Below are 15,427 nucleotides of genomic sequence, written 5' to 3'. Positions count from 1 at the left end.
AGTAAAATAATGCACAGATGCCAAGTGTTATCTCTTTTCTTGTTTTTGTATTTTAGCCAATAAATCAATGACATGAGCCTCAGTAGAGGAATGCCCTCTCTGATTAAATAAAAACTACCTAACTTCCTGTAATAAATTGAGTTCTGCTTTGATACTTGGTATAAGTGTGGTTCTTCCGTGCACGATAAACTAACAGCTTGTAATTTGGAGCAGATAGTCAATAAGACAGCACAGCTTGTGTGCATATTAAAAACAGTTGGTGCCCAACGTGGGGCAAGACTTTCAAGTGGAACGGCGGCAGAAATCATCCACACACAGGTTGTACGTACATTGGGGAGGAGACTGCAGCTCCAAAACAGGTAAGAAAATTATTTATCTTACCTAATACCTTCCTCCTGAGGAAGCGATCACACGCGAAATGCGCGTCGAGGAGCGCCACTACCCGGTTTCCATCTCTTGTTCCATTGGTATGTTGCCATTCATGCTACATGTATAATATAGCAAGTAAACTTGTCAGTTATTTTGCTATACTTGTTACGCACAGGTCACTTTCTGGCATACTTGCCAATGTATACGCACTTTATATTTATATGACCATCCTTACCCTTTATGGGATACGCCATTTACATCTTTTGAGGTCATTTTTTTTTCTTGCTGCTAAACTGTCATAGTCTAGAGGTGGTGTGCTACTGTGTTTTGTCCCTGCTTGTTCACAAGTATGTATTGTGGATTACATTTTTAATATTGATATTAATAAATATTACATTTTATTATCTATTGATGGTGTGTTTTTGCACTCTTTTCTGTTGTGATTAATTTAAATTTCGGGAGTGTACCGTTTAATTTAGACCGTTTGGTGATCTAATACCTTCCTGTGCCTATGCCCTGCGTAGTGAGTGGGACGGCTATCCACTTGGACACCTGACCACATAAGCCCTTGTCCCAAAAACCTGGTCAACCCTGCTATTGACTGTCTGCGGTTAGATAGTGACTTCAGAGGAAATTGTATATTGCTACACGTGTTCTGACCTTAGACGGTCAATGACTTAAAACTATACTCGTCCTGCCAGCAATAGACTATTGTCACTTTGGTAGGCGTGTTCCTATTGGTGTCACGTATCTCTCACACCAAGATGTCTTCTAGTTAATATGAGAAAGAGAGTCATATTAGTGGATTATAGGTTGTTGTAACGGAGCCTCGGAAAAGGAGGAAGGACTCATGACGTATGTGCCAGAATTGTATAACAAAGACTAAATTTAGCCATTGCAGAGGCAGGCTGGCATATCATTAGAGTATAACTGAAGTCCCTTTCGAGAAGGAGAGAACAGGTTATCAGTAGCTGTCCTCTAACTTCAGGGAGTGTAAAGTGTTCAGATTGAATGTACATGCAAAGACAACTTAGATTAACAGTACGGGCAGTGTACGAGTTTTCAGTGTAGTGAAGAGTTAAAAAGAAAAAAACAAAGGAGCAGGCAGCTCAGCATCAGGCAGTTTTGCTGCCCACCTGATTGCCTCGGAGAGAGAAGGAAATAAATTAATTTGCAATGGAAGAAAGTGCTGAGGAATAAGAAAGGAATGCTTCAAGATAACAATGTACTAAAAGATGCAGAAGCATGGTATAAAACAGCCAGAGAAATGAAGAAATTAGGCTGGACAACAATGTATGATGAAAAGACAACACACTTTTACATGCCACCAACACAGCCCCCTAAAATGGTGCTAGAGGACTCTGCCATGCTTAGCAGGCTCGACCCCCACCATATCATCAGCCCCCTCAGTCTCCAGAGGTGTGGACCTGTGAAGTGTGTGAGTGCCAAAACCATGCTCTAAGCCCACCTCTTTGTATCCGGTTATCACACAAGATGGCACACCTTATGTACCAGCTCCCATTCTGGCAGCCATCTTATCTAATCCCACTTTCGCTCCTGCGGCCATCTTAACTCCCGCAAATTCCAGCCGGCCTTGCAGCCATCTTAACTGAGGGAACTTCACTCTCTGCCCAGCGGCTATCTTAGTTACTGGTATTTTTTCCTGATATGGCTACAAGCACAAAACAATACACATAGATCTAAGTAGCACCGCAAAGAGTACTAAACTCAGTAAGTGAAGAATACACTTATACCTATAATTAGCTATTACTTGTAGTATTGTTTAGTTAGATGAAATGCCTTAACTTCTATGTTTTTTCCTTTACTAGGATTAAGTCAGCACTTGGAGGCAACTTCATCTCGATTCATAACAGGTCAAGGGGAATTGGGTGAAGATGTTAGGTTAACTCCTGCATTTGAAGTACTCGGCCCCGGGGGTCCTGCCCATCTGCTAAAATCACAAAAGGAGAGGATTGTGATAGAAATGGTCTCAACTGTAGTAAACTGTAGCTTTAAGGCCAGACAGATTCTGTTCTTTCTGTCTTTCATATGATGTTGCTGAAGAATGCTAACCCTGAGATAAGATTCTGCAGAAGCTAAAAGGGGTTGTCCGAGTTATGAAAAAAAATAATATAGCACTGAAAATCTGATATATAACTGAGCTCAGCAAGTTTTATGCAAAAAAAATTAATATATTTCCTCATTTCCCTGGTTCTTTTCTGGCCCTTTGTTTACATGCAATAGAAACAATCTCTGCCCCTCCCCCTGCTCTGCTAAGGGAGTGGATACAAGAGCTGCCCTGAGTGACATGTCTGCCTGCTGGGAGACTCTGCAGCATATTGTATGTGTAGGACTACAAGTCCCAGCTATATAATGACACTGCTAAGGGAGTGGATACAAGAGCTGCCCTGAGTGCTGGGAGAATCAACAGCAACTTGTAAGTGTAGAACTACATGTCCCAGCTGTATAATGACACTGCTAATACACACAGGCTCTTCCCCCTACCTTCTTGTGCAATGCTCTCTCTAGTATGTCCGCTCCAGTTTCCAGCATTGTCTCCTCACTGCCTGCAGAGCTGTACAGCTGAAGGGGTTAAGAATCCTAGCAGAGAGTAGACGGCAGTGAAGGGGGGCGTGGCCAGCACAGTGACGTCTCATTTACAGGCTTGGAAATGCGCTTTATCAGAGCAGGGAGAGAAGCTGACATCACAGGTCATGTGACCCTCAGTGAAATCTGAGAAACCAGCCACTGGAGATAAAGTGAGTTAATTGGAAAGCTGTTACATTTGCCTAGTTAGGAACATAGAACAAAAAAATAACTCGGACAACCCCTTTAACTATTACGATGCTGTTAGTATGATCTGGAAGTATTGCCTTATATGAAAAACTAATCAAATTACTTGTTTCGTCCGTTATCTGTAAGACTGTATGTTTCATTCTTACATTGCTCTCTGTTCTTTCTTTTCCATGTGACCCTCATCCCAGGTAAGCTGTCCACTAAGAGTTTGCTAGTGCTTTAAGTCTAGTTTCTGTGTAGCTCCGTCCAGTTTATAGTAACAAAGAACTCTAAGGCCCTCCCAGCACTGGCGGTGTGAAGAAAGAAGAAGAAAAGTCTGGTTACTTCATGAGTGTATGAATCTGGTTTCCATCTGTGGGCTGGTTATATTGTGTTTGTGTTTTGCTGGTTTGCCTGTTGTATTAGTGTAAGAGAGAAGACAGGCAGTGAAGAGCATCAGCAAGCTAATGAAAGGTGTAGACATGCCCCCCCTGTGGTAAACTGATCCAGAGTAGTGAGAAGAAGCATGTAGGGAAAATAAAGGGTGGCTGAAAGATAACAAGCTGACAGAACAGGCAGACGTCCGGCCGCGAGTAGCGAGGGAAGTGTATAGAGGAGGTGTAGAGCGATAGAAAAAGTGGGAAGTATTATTATGAATGTTATCATGATAATGTTAAACCACCCCCCTAACAGAGAAAGGAAAAAGTAAGTCTACCACCCTATAATGGTCCTGGGGAATAAACCTGCAGAGTCTGCGGGACCCAGAACCCAGATTGGGGAGAGAGTTGTGCTGTGTGTGGTACTCCTCGTCCACACCACTGTCACGGATGGTGTTGCAGAAAACAAGAAGTAACAAATAAAGATCCGACTGACTTGATCCCAAACTAAGGAACAAAAGGATGAGCCCTATTAAAGCCCTAAAGCTCTCCCTGTCTACTCAGCCCATGCAAAGATCTCAATGATAGAAAGTTGCATGTCCACGTACCTAGACTGAGTGACACCTGCAAACCCTATAATAGTGAGGGGACACGACCACCGGCTCCCTGCACTTAATACGGAGGGAGCCAGGGTCACCTAGAATCAAGCCAACAGGAAAACACAAATACAGAAATAGACTTATCTGAAGAACCAGCTTTAGCAACTTCAAGCAGAGAACACAATCCAGGAAGTAGTATAAACCGCAAAGTGAGGCAGTATGGGAGGAGATATAAAGGGGAGGCAATCACTGCTAATAGATGACAGCTGGGAGAGGGAGGAGAGATGTCGAAGCGAAAGCAAAACAAAAGACCATCATGCAGGAGGTACTGAAGAACGTCTGTCAGAACTTCTCATAGATCTGGCGGTGACAACCACATGAGAGGTTTGTATTCTGTGATTAGGAAACAGACAATCCAGTATCGGCTGTGCCCTTAAACATTTTCACAGATTCAAGTCCAGCCCCAATGATATCCCTCACACTGCAGCAGCCAAGACAGTTGTGCCCAGAAAACATGTCCCCCCCTGACTTAATCTCCACGGACACCCATCCTTGTGTAAGAGTGGATGGTAAAGTAGTACACTTCCCTTTTAACAGAACCCATCCATGTTAGATTTGCCCTTAACCAAGAAGTGCTTGCCCGTTTGCTGGTCAGTGATAATGTCCCCTGTTGCCTCCTAGGTGCAGATTTGCTTGCAAAAGTATGTGCCAGCATCTCATACTAGGAGGATGGCACTGTGAAACTAACAGGTGCCCTCAGTGACAAGGAACTTTGTTTGTTGGCCGTTAGTAATAAAACACCCTGGTCCATGTTTGTGTCATTATTCTCAGAACATAAAAGGAAGCCTTTCTTGTGAGCCTTTCTTGTGGCACCGTCGGACCATCTGTGGGCTACTGGAACCACAGATGTTGGCAAGCTTCCAGTCTCTTCTGTGGAAGTGGTTTTTGAAAGCTGGCACCCTACGTCCCAGAAAGATACAGTATCTCTTGAGTATGGCACAGTCAGATGCCATATCTCAAACAGTCCAAGACTTTTTGAAAAAAGGGGGTTATCAAGGAGATTGTATCCCCTTCTAACACTCCTTTGTACCTAGTGAAAAAGAAAAGTGAGAAGGGAAAAACCTACCAAGTACCGGATGGTACATGACCTACATGCTGTCAATGAAGCCACCATTTTTAACACCCCCATTGTGCCCAATCCACACGCCTTGTTGGCTCAGGTTCCTGCTACCTCTAGCCACTACATTATTATTGTTTGGGCAAATGTTCTCTTTTCAGCACCACTACATCCAGACAGTTGGTATTTGTTTGTCTTCGCGCATGAGGGTAAACAGTATACCTGGGTGGTACAGCCGCAGGGGGGGCAGAACTCGCCCAGTATGAATACTGCAGCCATGTCACTCCCATAGCTGCAGGGTGAGGGGGAAAAAAAACTTCAGTTTTGCTGCTTTACTGTTACCTTCCTGGGGTGAAACATCTTACCCTAAACTTAAGAAGGCTGTAGAGGACATCCCTTTGCCCAGAAACATGAATGCACTGAGTACATTTTTGGGCCTTGTTTCTTATTGCAGACCTTGGGTACATAAGTTTGATGCAGCCTCTTTATGATTGTTTGCCTTTTAGTGCCTTCCACCTTTATAACTGGCCAGCTAGGACCTGTCCTAGGTTGCTAGTATAGCTTATATGTGTATACAGCTAAACCTGCTAATAGCCTTAATATAGTTCCTATGTTTATGTGTTAAAGACAAAAGCAGAGTTATTTACTGTGACTTCCTGTTATGGATGTCATATAACTGTTATATTTTGTGTTCACAGAGGCAGAAAAAGATAATATGCCTTTAAGATTCATTTTGCAATGTAAGGTAAGCTCAGTAACATAGCAGAAACAACAGAAAGCATAGTGTTAATCTGTTGTTGCTGGGCAGAAGTCTAGACCAATCACAGCCAGCTTCTCACACACAGCCTGTCTGGGAATTCCCCCAGCTCCTGCTGCTAGAATCATTATTCACCAGAGACAGGTGCTGAAGAGACATTCACTCCACTGAGAGCTGAGTTTTATGGGAACAAGAGGCCAATGTTCATATTGTTAGTATTGTGTTTAGAACTGTATACTGAACTAGATATATATATATATATATATATATATATATATAGTCCAGAAAAATGGGCGGCACTCCAAAAATAAGAACAAGTGAACCTTTATTCACCCAGGTGGTGCAACGTTTCGGCTCTGCACTTGAGCCTTTCTTTGTGTATATATATATATATATATATATATATATATATACTTACAGTTCCACCAATTGCAACCATACAATTGCAAGCATTCAGATTCCATATTGCAATTCAAATTTCAAATACAAATTGCAAGCATACAAACCAGATTCCATACAAATTGCATACAAACTGTGAACTGCTTATACCAGATCATAAGCAATTGCATACTGCAAACCAAGTTGAGCAAAAAGAACTATTAGTTAGACCTCAGATATATCTCTCAGAGAGATCATAAAGTGCTTAAATAACTTAAAGTGAGAGTATAGATACTGAAGAGAGAAATATATCCACCATTTTATGTTGAATGACAAGTTTGAATAGTTGAACCACCATCTTATGCATACCGCCATTTCATGATATCTTTTTAACACGTGTTATGTACATGGACTATCTGCTGCGGAGGCGGCAGTGTTATATATGAAGAAAAGTTAAAGTTAATAAAGAAATTATTTCAAGCATTTGGTGTGCTCTTTACACCTACTGTTTCCATAGAACGGCGGTAGAGGAATTACAGAGTAACAGACAGTCTGGTTAGACTAAAAGTCAGAGATATCAAAATTCTTCTAATGCCACAGCACAAAAGGCACTTCATAGTGCTGCGCCTGCCACAGTGGAACTATTACCCTCAGAGGGCGAAGTGATAGCGCTCCTCAACTTGCACAGTAAAGAGCACATTAGAGCAGCGCAGTGCCAGCATATACCGCCGCGCAGCAACTGTTCCCTGAGTTAACAAGCAAAGACATCTCAGTGGAGCTACCATAAAGGCCATAGAACGTGTTCATTAGTCAAACTGCAGCGGTCTCTTAAAGTGTCAGAACGGCAAAGGCAAGATAATCAGAGAAAGAGCGCCAACCCTCCTGCGATCCCTAGAGAGAGAAAGAGACACATGGTGGGAGGCCAAAGTCCAAAGCTAGAGTGCCCGCACCGCTATCCATGGAGAGACCACGAACTGCAGTCAGCTAGTTTCCCACCACTAGGCCCAAAGCCTGCAGCAGCGTATCCAAGCCAGCATAACTCAAGTCATCACAGATCGCAAGTAATCACAAAGCATCGCAAGTCTGTGCAGAGCATCGCAACTTAGCGCAGAGCTTCGCAAGTCATCACAGAGCAACGCAATTCATCAAGAAAAGACAAGTCTCCTTTAAGACATTTGTTTTAGCAACCTTCAGATTGCAGTATCCTGCTCTTCAGGTCAGAGCTTTCCTTTTATTACTTATCATTGCATATAGGCTTTGGAATAAAGAGATGTTCAGAAATAAGAGACTTTAAATAAAAACAAAGGACAGTTTGTAGTACACGGACTCTAAAGCATTCAAAGTGAAAGTTATTTATTGCATGCATTTATCACTGTATTTAGAGTGAAAGTCATTTATTTCTGTATTTGTCAGTATTGCATTTAAAGTTAAAGGACTCTTAACCCCTTAGGGACACAGCCTTTTTACACCTTAGGACCAGGCCATTTTTTGCAAATCTGACCAGTGTCACTTTAAGTGCTGATAACTTTAAAACGCTTTGACTTATCCAGGCCGTTCTGAGATTGTTTTTTCGTCACATATTGTACTTCATGACACTGGTAAAATGAAGTCAAAAAAATTAATTTTTTTGCACAAAATAATACCTAATTTACCAAAAAAATTCAAAAATTTGCAAATTTCAAAGTTTCAGTTTCTCTACTTCTGTAATACATAGTAATACCCCCAAAAATTGTGATGATTTTACATTCCCCATATGTCTACTTCATGTTTGTAGCATTTTGGGAATGATATTTTATTTTTTGGGGATGTTACAAGGCTTAGAAGTTTAGAAGCAAATTTTGAAAATTTTCAGAAATCTTCAAAATCCCACTTTTTATGGACCAGTTCAGGTTTGAAGTCATATTGTGAGGCTTAGATAATAGAAACCTCCCAAAAATGACCCCATCTAAGAAACTACACCCCTCAAGGTATTCAAAACTGATTTTACATACGTCGTTAACCCTTTAGGTGTTGCACAAGAGTTATTGGCAAATGGGGATGAAATTTGAGAATTTAATTTTTTTGTCAAATTTTCCATTTTAACCCATTTTTTCCACTAACAAAGCAAGGGTTAATAGCCAAACAAGACTGTATCTTTATTTCCCTGACTCTGCCGTTTACAGAAACACCCAATATGTGGCCGTAAACTACTGTACGGCCACACAGCGGGGCGTAGAGTGAAAGGTGCGCCGTTTGGTTTTTGGAAGGCTGATTTTTATGGACTGGTTTATTTACACCATGTCCCATTTGAAGCCCCCTGATGCACCCCTAGAGTAGAAACTCTCTAAAAGTGACCCCATCTAAGAAACTACACCCCTCAAGGTATTCAAAACTGATTTTACATACGTCGTTAACCCTTTAGGTGTTGCACAAGAGTTATTGGCAAATGGGGATGAAATTTGAAAATTTCATTTTTTTGCCTTATTTTTCATTTTAACCCATTTTTTCCACTAACATAGCAAGGGTTAACAGCCAAACAAGACTGTATCTTTATTGCCCTGACTCTGCTGTTTACAGAAACACCCCATATGTGGCCTTAAACTACTGTACGGCCACACAGCGGGGCGTAGAGTGAAAGGTGCGCCGTTTGGTTTTTGGAAGCCAGATTTTGCTGGAATGGTTTTTTGACACCATGTCCCATTTGAAGCCCCCCTGATGCACCCCTAGAGTAGAAACTCTGGAAAGTGACCCCATCTAAGAAACTACACCCCTCAAGGTATTCAAAACTGATTTTACATACATTTTTAACCCTTTAGGTGTTGCACAAGATTTAATGGAAAATAGAGATACAATTACCAAATTTCACTTTTTTGGCAGATTTTCCATTTTAATATTTTTTTTCCAGTTACAAAGAAAGGGTTAACAGCCAAACAAACAGTAAACTGCTGTACGGTCACACGGCAGGGCGCAGAAGGAAAGGAATGCCATACGGTTTTTGGAAGGCTGGATTTTGCTGGACTGGTTTTTTTGACACCATGTCCCATTTGAAGCCCCCCTGATGCACCCCTAGAGTAGAAACTCTAAAAAAGTGACCCCATTTTAGAAACTACGGGATAGGGTGGCAGTTTTGTTGGTACTAGTTTAGGGTACATATGATTTTTGGTTGCTCTATATTACACTTTTTGTGCGGCAAGGTAACAAGAAATACCTTTTTGGCACAGTTTTATTTTTTTTGTTATTTACAACATTCATCTGACAGGTTAGATCATGTGGTAATTTTATAGAGCAGGTTGTCACGGACGCGGCGATACATAATATGTATACAATTTTTTTTATTTATGTAAGTTTTACACAATGATTTCATTTTTAAAACAAAAAAAGTTTTAGTGTCTCCATAGTCTAAGAGCCATAGTTGTTTCAGTTTTTGGGCGATTATCTTGAGTAGGGTCTCATTTTTTGCGGGATGAGATGACGGTTTGATTGGCACTATTTTGGGGTGCATATGATTTGGGTTTGATCGCTTGCTATTGCACTTTTTGTGATGTAAGATGACAAAAAATAGATTTTTTTACACCGTTTTTATTTTTATTTTTTTACGGTGGTCACCTGAGGGGTTAGGTCATGTGATATTTTTATAGAGCCGGTCCATACGGACGCGGAAATACCTAATATGTATACTTTTTTTAATTTATGTATGTTTTACACAATGATTTCATTTTTGAAACAAAAAAAATGATGTTTTAGTGTTTTCATAGTCTAAGAGCCATAGTTTTTTCAGTTTTTGGGCGATTATCTTAAGTAGGGTCTCATTTTTTGCGGGATGAGATGACGGTTTGATTGTTACAATTTTGGCGTACATGCGACTTTTTTGATCACTTTTATTACCTTTTTTTGGGAAGTAAGGTGGGCAAAATTTCTATTTCATCATAGTTTTTAATTTTTTATTTTTATGGCGTTCACCGTTCGGGTAAAGTAACATGACCGTTATATAGATCAGGTCGTTATGGATGCGGCGATACCAAACATGTGTAGGGAATTTAATTTGTTTCATTTTTAATCAGTGATAAATGTGTTTTTTGATTTTTACTTTTTTTTTCACTTTTTTTCACTTTTTTTTTTACCCAGACCCACTTGGTTCTTGAAGATCCAGTGGGTCTGATGTCTGTATAATACAGTACTGTACTCTATATAGGGTACTGCACTGTATTTTACTTACACTGAACAGATCTATGCTTTCAGCACAGATCTGTTCAGCACCATGGACAGCAGGACGCCTGAGCAGGCGTCCTGTTGCCATGGGAACCTTCCCCGTCTGCCACAACTTCGCAGACGGGGAAGGGTGAGGACTGGGGTGTCGGGGGCTGTCTGGGGGCTCTCTCCCTCTCCCATCGGGGGGCTGCAAAGGCACAGCAGCCCCCCGATCGGAGAGGGAGGGAGCTCCCTGCGCTGTTAACCTTTTCCATACAGCGGTCCGTACGGACCGCTGTATGGAAAGGGTTAAACGGCTGACATCGCATCAACAATGTCAGCCGTTTATACCAGAGTGCCAGCAATGTGCTGGCACCCTGGTATACCCACTAGAAACCCCTGCACCACCCGCCCACATAATATCATTCAGGGGTGCAGGGGGAGGAAGAAGATATATATTCTGGGCATTGTAAAGTTTCTGATCCCCGCGGTCAGGGACCGCGGGGATCAGAAACGGCAAAAAGCGCATCAAACCGCAGGTCTGAATTGACCTGCGGTTTGTTGCGATCGCCGACATGGGGGGGTCACGGGACCCCCCCGCGCATTTAGCCTAGGTGCCTGCTCAATGATTTGTGCAGGCACCTTGTTCCGATCACTGCCAGCCGGGCGGCAGTGATCGGAACAACACATGACGTACCGGTACGTCATGTGTCCTTAAGTACCAGGGCATCATGACGTACCGGTACGTCATGTGTCCTGAAGAGGTTAATAATCGTAATGATTGTTATAGCATTTAAAGTAAAATATCTGAACCTAGTATTACCATGCCAAAGTTCACCAGAATGTATGAGAAGTGGAAATTATACATTAAAGGCATTCATGGAAAGTTAATACAAAAAAGTATAAAAGGGAACTTGAGTGATATGGTAGAGACGATAGAAGAATCTGAATCAGAGCTAATGGCAGCATATGTCAACTTGCGGTCGCTTACGACATCTTTGCAGGACATTGTACTGCTGTCACTAAATATTTAGTAAAACTCATGAGAGAACTATCATCTTCAGAAAACTATGATGAAGCTAAAGCAAGAAGTAGAATGAATGAGGTTTTATGAGAGACTATGCTAGGTCCTTAGGGGGAAACACAATCATATATCAGAGTCCTCAAATACTTCAGCCAAACAAAAGAAATTAGCTGAACAACTTGCTGTCCAAAAAACTGAAATTGAGATGGAAGCTGCCATCGAGGCCAACGGATAGCTGAAAAGGATGCACAACGCCATCAAATGGAAGCTCAAATGGAGGCACAGCGCAATCAAATGGAAGCTGAAATCGAGGCACAGCGTCAACAGTATGGAAAGGCAGAAAGAAGTTAAGATCATAGAAGCCAGACTCAGAGTACATGAGGAGGATATGAATCAGAATAGTCATAGGTTCAAATCTGTTCTAAGTGAAGAAGCAGACTCCTATTTTCCTACTTACGGCCATGAGAATGGAAAGGAATCTCCAGCATTAAGTGAGAGAATAAGTTATTATCCTTCCATCCCTGCTCAGAAAAACGAAGAGAGGCCTAGTTCAGTGTTAGGAGAAAGGTGTGTGGATTTACCCTCTATCTCTACCAGAAAAGATAAAGAAAAGGACTCACCTAATTCAGAAATAAGTGAGAAAATAGAACCGGGTGATTCTATTCCTAGATGTCACGGCAATTCTCAGGAGAGTGTTACAACCATTGTCCCAGCAAGACAACAGAGAACAGTCCTAGCTAGACTTCCCGTTCCGGAACCCACTGTATTTTCAGGAGACGTACTGAAGTTCAAAGAGTGGAAGGCAAGCTTTGAAATGATCATTGCCCAGTTGAAAAGTTATTTCTTCAGAGATATGTTGGTGAAGAAGCCAAGGAAGTTCTTGAAGGTAACTTATATAGAAAAGACGAAGAAGCCTACAAACAAGCTTGGGAAAAATTGAATGCAAGATATGGTCTTCCTTTCTTAGTACAAAGAGCTTTTAGAGAGAAACTGAATAACTGTCCTAAAAAATAGGTACTAAAGAACACTTCAGACTCCAAAAGTATGGTGACTTCCTACAAGCATGCAGCAATGCCATCTCACACGTTCAAGGACTGGAAGTACTGAACGACTATCTAGAAAACCACAGGATGCCAACTAAGTGGCTTCGAGATGGAATTGCTATGTGACTGAACAGTTAGATCTAGGCAAGAACTTCCCAAGTTTTGAAGAGTTCTCTGAGTTTGTCAATAAGGAAGCACAAATAGCATGTAATACGGTAACATCATCTTATGTCTTAAAATCCTTAGAAGAAAGGCCTGCAAGAGAGATAAGACTAGCTTTGCAACCAACACAGCAGCAAAGGTCCAGATACCTATGAGAGCAAGTTCAAAGTCACTACTGGGATCAGTAGAGAGACAGAACCAACAAATCTTCAGACTACCTTCAAGCGTATGTTCTGTGGAGACAACCACCCCATACATAAGTGCCAACAATTGAAGGCAAAGTCCCCAGAAGAAAAGAAAACATTTGTGCTGGATAACCAACTGGGTTCCGGATGCCTAAGAAAAGGCCATGTTACTAAGGAGTGTAAGAAAAAGGCCACATGCAGCGTTTGCAAAGGACGCCATTCTATACCTCTACATGAAGAACGTCCAAAGAAAGATAAATCCTCAATACCTAAAGATAATGAGGAAGGAAAGAAAGTATCGGTATTCTCTTGCAGAGTGAGGGAAGGAGAAAGCAATGGCACATCAATGGTTGTACCAGTGTGCATATTAAACCTAAAAGGAAGAACAAGAAGGCATACGTCTATGCGCTACTGGATGCCCAGAGTGATGTCACTTTTATTGATCAAGAAATCTGCAAGAAATGGCTACAGAACCAGTGACGCTCAAACTCACCACAATGATGGGGAGAGACAGATCAGTGATCAGTAAAAGGGTCAAAGGACTGAGAGTTAGAGGACTTCATTCAAACTGCACATTAGATCTACCTCCAGCTTATACAAAAGACGATATACCTCTAGATCGAGATCACATGCCTACCTGTGAAAGAGCCAATGAATGGGTATCTGTCATATCATATGAAATGTCCCTGCTGAAGGAGTTTGGTGTTGGACTGTTGATAAGCTAGGATTGTCCTGAAGCCTCGGTACCACAAAAGGTAATACCAGGAGGAAAGGGTGAACCCTACACTGTTCAAACTAATCTAGGATGGGGTGTTGTTGGAGGAAAACAGCAAATCGCAAACTCAAGACAGGCGACAGGATTGTGTCATCGAATATCTGTCCAAGAGTTACCAACTGTAAGTCCAGCGAAAGTAATCAAGATCCTTGAATCTGACTTTGTAGACATAAGTTGTAAAGAAAAGAGTGTATCCCAATAAGACATAAAGTTTGTACACACTCTAGAAGAAAATATTCAGCAGAATCAACATGGTCATCTTGAAATGCCCTTACCTTTTATAGAGTGACCTCGTCTGCCAAATAACAGAAATCTTGCCCTAGCAAGATTGAAATGTTTGAAGAAAAAGATCGGAAGAGATCCCAAATTTAAGAAGGATTATTTGAAATTCATTGATGGCATCCTCGAAGAAGGACATGCAGAGAAAGTTAATAACAAACCTAAAGAAGGAAAAGTGTGGTACAGCCCACATCAAGGTGTTTATCGCTTAAAGAAACCAGATAAGATTAGAGTGGTATTTGATTGCTCAGCAAAGTACAATGGTGTTGCATTGAATGACCATCTACTAAAAGGACCAGATCTTACAAACACTCTGCCTGGAGTACTCTGCAGATTCAGAAAGTATCCCGTAGCGGTCATGTGTGACGTTAAAAAGATGTTCCACCAGTTTCATGTGAAGAATGAAGATAGAGACTTTCTGAGGTTTCTATAGTGGGAGGATGGAGATACAGATACAGAGATAGAAGAATACAGAATGAAAGTACACTTGTTTGGAGCAGCATCATCTCCAGGTTGCCCCAATTATCGTATGAAGTATCTGGCTAATCAGAATGAAAAGGATTGCCTATCAGCAGCAAATTTTCTGAAGAAAAACTTTTATGTAGATGATGGTCTCATAAGTATAGAGTCCACAGAATCTGCAATCAAACTAGTGAAAGAAAGCCAAGAGTTATGCGCAAGAGGAAACCTGCACCTTCACAAATTCATCTCAAACAACAGTACTGGAATCCATCAGTGACTCTGAACGTGCAGCAACCATGAAGAATGTAGATCTCGATTATCATCATCTTCCAGTTCAGAACGTACTTGGATTGGGATGGAATGTAGAGAACGACCAGTTCTTCTTTGAAGTATCTATTGAGGAGAAAGTTGCAACTAGACGAACCGTTCTTTCCGCAGTGGCTTCTATATTTCATCCATTGGGATTCTTGGCCCCAGTAATCCTCAGAGCAAAATAAATACTGCAAGAATTATGCAGACAGAAGTTGGGATGGGATAAGCCAATACCTGAAAATTTGTGGCCAAGGTGGGAAAGTTGAATAAGAGACTTGAAGTTCGGATACCCAGATGTTTTGTATCTCATGATTTCGGAAAATACAAGAAAAAAGAACTTCATCACTTTTCAGATGCCAGTAGTTATGGTTATGGTCAGTGCTCCTACATCAGAGTAATAGGAGAAGAAAATATACACTGTGCCCTGGTTATGGGGAAGGCCACAGTTGCACCTACCACTATACAGACAATACCAAGACTTGAACCGACAGCAGCTGTTGTTTCAGCATCAGTAAGCACGTTTCTGAGAGAAGAATTGGAATTGAAAATTGATGAAGAATATTTTTGGACAGACTCACAAGTTGTCCTAGGATACATAAAAAAAAAGCTCGAAGATTCCATATCTTTGTCGCCAACAGAGTTGAGA

At 41.4% G+C, this 15,427-nt stretch overlaps 1 protein-coding gene across 1 annotated transcript in view; it reads left to right on the top strand.

Annotated features, from left to right (window-relative positions):
- The window catches only part of LOC122935208 (zinc finger protein 397-like), a 1,371,324-nt gene that overhangs the window by 1,280,204 nt on the left and 75,693 nt on the right, over positions 1–15,427 (top strand). The window lies entirely within an intron of this gene.

The sequence above is a fragment of the Bufo gargarizans genome, chromosome 4 (genome assembly GCF_014858855.1).
Source record: "Bufo gargarizans isolate SCDJY-AF-19 chromosome 4, ASM1485885v1, whole genome shotgun sequence".
In the NCBI taxonomy this organism is placed as follows: Eukaryota; Metazoa; Chordata; class Amphibia; order Anura; family Bufonidae; genus Bufo; species Bufo gargarizans.
Note: the sequence above shows the minus strand (reverse complement) of the source record. Positions and strands in the feature narration are given on the sequence as shown.